This window comes from Solanum stenotomum, chromosome 12, assembly GCF_019186545.1.
Source record: "Solanum stenotomum isolate F172 chromosome 12, ASM1918654v1, whole genome shotgun sequence".
Taxonomy (NCBI): domain Eukaryota; kingdom Viridiplantae; phylum Streptophyta; class Magnoliopsida; order Solanales; family Solanaceae; genus Solanum; species Solanum stenotomum.
The window spans coordinates 7,942,607-7,945,498 of NC_064293.1; the positions used below are offsets into that span (position 1 = coordinate 7,942,607).

A 2,892-nucleotide genomic window follows, 5' to 3' on the forward strand; every position below is an offset into this window, starting at 1 on the left:
TACCACCTCATGTAAATTAACAATTTGGATACAATATTACACAAAAAAGAGAGGATTGGTAACAAACTATTAATCTAGATACAATGAGGAAGACTTACTTAATTCTCAAGTAATACATAATACAAATAATTAGAACAAAATAATATCGAACACACATTAAGCAAGCCCATCATTTCGACAAGCGTACATTAAATTTTGGAAGAGGAAATGGGATCAAAGTAGGAGGTAAAAGTCATGGAAATTATAGAGTTATTGAATGTTTAGTAGTATATCGGTGGGGGAGATACTGGTGGGGTGGAGGTGAAGCATAGGTGACAGGTTGCTCGTACTTCTGAGGTGGTGGAGGTGGTGAGTTATAGGTTGTAGGAGATTGCTCATAGTAATGTGGTGGAGGTGCATGGAGGAGATTTATAGGAAGGTGTAGATTCTTCATAGTATGGTGGAGGAGGAAGGGATTTATGTAGGTGTAGATTCTTTATAGTATGATGGAGGGGGAGGGGATTTATAGGAAGGTATAGACTCTTTGTAGTATGGTGGAGGGGGAGGGGACTTGTAGGAAGGGGTGGATTCTTTGTAGTACAGTGGAGGGGGAGGAGACTTGTAGTAAGAGGTGATTTCTCATAATAAGTTGGTGGTGGTGGAGGAGACTTGTAGTAAACTGGTGACTTGTAATATTTTGGTGGTGGTGGTGATTTATAGTATTTAGAAAGAATAGGTGATTTGTAATATTTTGATGGGGATGGTGACTTGTAGTAATAATGCGTCGATGGAGTAGGCGACTTATAGTACTTTACAGGCGATGGCGATTTTTAGTATTTTGTAGGTGATGGTGACTTGTAATAGTACTTTGAAGGAGTTGGTGATTTGTAGTACTTCTTTGAAGGAGCTGGTGACTGGTAATACTTCACTACCACCGGTGCCTTGTAGTGATGTTTCGAAGGAGCATGTGATTTGTAATACTTCACTACAATAGGTGACTTGTAGTAGTGCTTCGAAGGAGCATGTGACTTGTAATATTTTGCTACCATAGGCGACTTGTAATAGTGCTTTGAAGCAGTGGCGGAGCTAGGATTTTCGTGGAGGGGGTTCAACTTATAAGAAGTAAATAAGAAAATGGAGCAAAACGGATCGGGAAAGAAAAAAATTATTCTTAATCCATTAAATATAATTTGCCTTGTCATGCCGCATTTAGCATTTCTTCCTACTTTTACTATACTTCATTGATTCTTTTTTTTTTAAAGGGAAAATGCACAAGTACCCCCCTAGCCTATGCCCGAAATCCCACAGACACNAATAAGAAAATGGAGCAAAACGGATCGGGAAAGAAAAAAATTATTCTTAATCCATTAAATATAATTTGCCTTGTCATGCCACATTTAGCGTTTCTTCCTACTTTTACTATGCTTCATTGATTCTTTTTTTAAAAAAATGATTTTTTTCTTTAATTTTTTATTATTTTACTTTATTTTGAATTTTTAAAATAAATTAAATTAGTGTTCATTCAATCATATGTTACTTTAAAAATTGTTAATACTCTTTAAAATGTGTGGGGATTGAGTTACTAATATTATAATGCATATTAAAAGGATAAATAAATGGCATCACCAATTTTTTGTTCATTTATTCAATTTATAAGGTTTTCCATCGGTAAAAAAAATGAATAAATCATATCAATGTAGTTTATATCTCTCTAGAATAGAACTAAAAAAATGAGAAAGAAATATGATGAATAATCATGTCTTTCAAATTTATTCGTTCGATTAAGTTTAACTTATCTTTAAAGTTTTTTTTCTCTATCTCAATTTCAAGTTTAAGAATAATTGACAGTTTTTTAAAAAGTTCCTTTGAATTAGTATATAAAAATAGAGTTACGTAAAAATAAAATGAGCAATGGAGACAAAAATAATAAAATACAAAAATGAAAATAATGTGCCTTAGAAATTCGAAAAAATGAATATTGAAAAGGAGAAATAACATTAAAAAATGAAAAAAAAAAAAACAATAAAGCTCCAGCCCAAAAATGTTGAGCCCATCTCAGCCTTGCACAGAATCGAGCCCATGACGTCCAAGTGAATTCTTGAACCCCTTTACCACTGAGCTAGCCTCTTTACATGTGTTTAAGGGGTTCATTTTAATATATACACACATAAAAACAGAATTTGACCTTATATATACCGTGTAATTTTTCGATGAGGGGGGTCGGGTGACCCCCTAACCTCCATGTAGATCCGCCTTTGCTTTGAAGGAGCATGTGACTCGTAATACTTTGCTACAACAGGTGCCTTGTTGTAATGTTTTGAAGGAGTGTGCGACTTGTAATAGTGATGCGATGGAGAATGTTTCACATATTTTTCCGGTTTCTTGTAGTATGGAGATGGTGAATGAGAAGTGTAGTCATAAGAGTAATCAGCAACAACAGTGCTGGCTACAAAACAAATTACCAAAGCAAATGCAAGTAGAGGCCATTGACCCAAATTTCCAAAGCTTCTCATTTTGATTTTTGGAGAAAAAAGATAGAAAGACTCGTGTTGCATAGTTGAGTTGGAATCTTTGGTTTTTATAGTAGCAAAGTAATAAACTTCTTGAGATTAATTAATGTAATGGTTTCATGGTTAGCCACTACGATGATAGCAAGTCCAAAGTGATTGAAACAATAATTTGCAAGTGGGCTAATTTCGAAAGAATATATAGGTTGACTTGAATATTGAACATGTAGTTCAAAACCAACAAGGCAAAACGAACGATATATACAAACTGAATTACAATAATAATAACACACTCAGTATAATCCTACAAAGTAATTGTTCAAAGGTAGAGAGGTAATTGTTCCCGATAGACCCTCAGATCAAGGAGAAATCATTCAAAGCAGTCCAGAAAAAGAAGTAACAAAAG

At 34.2% G+C, this 2,892-nt stretch overlaps 1 pseudogene; it reads right to left on the reverse strand.

The window, feature by feature from the left end:
* Window positions 1-260: 260 nt before the first annotated feature.
* On the reverse strand, window positions 261-2,514 carry LOC125848594 (extensin-1-like; annotated as a pseudogene).
* Window positions 2,515-2,892: the final 378 nt, after the last annotated feature.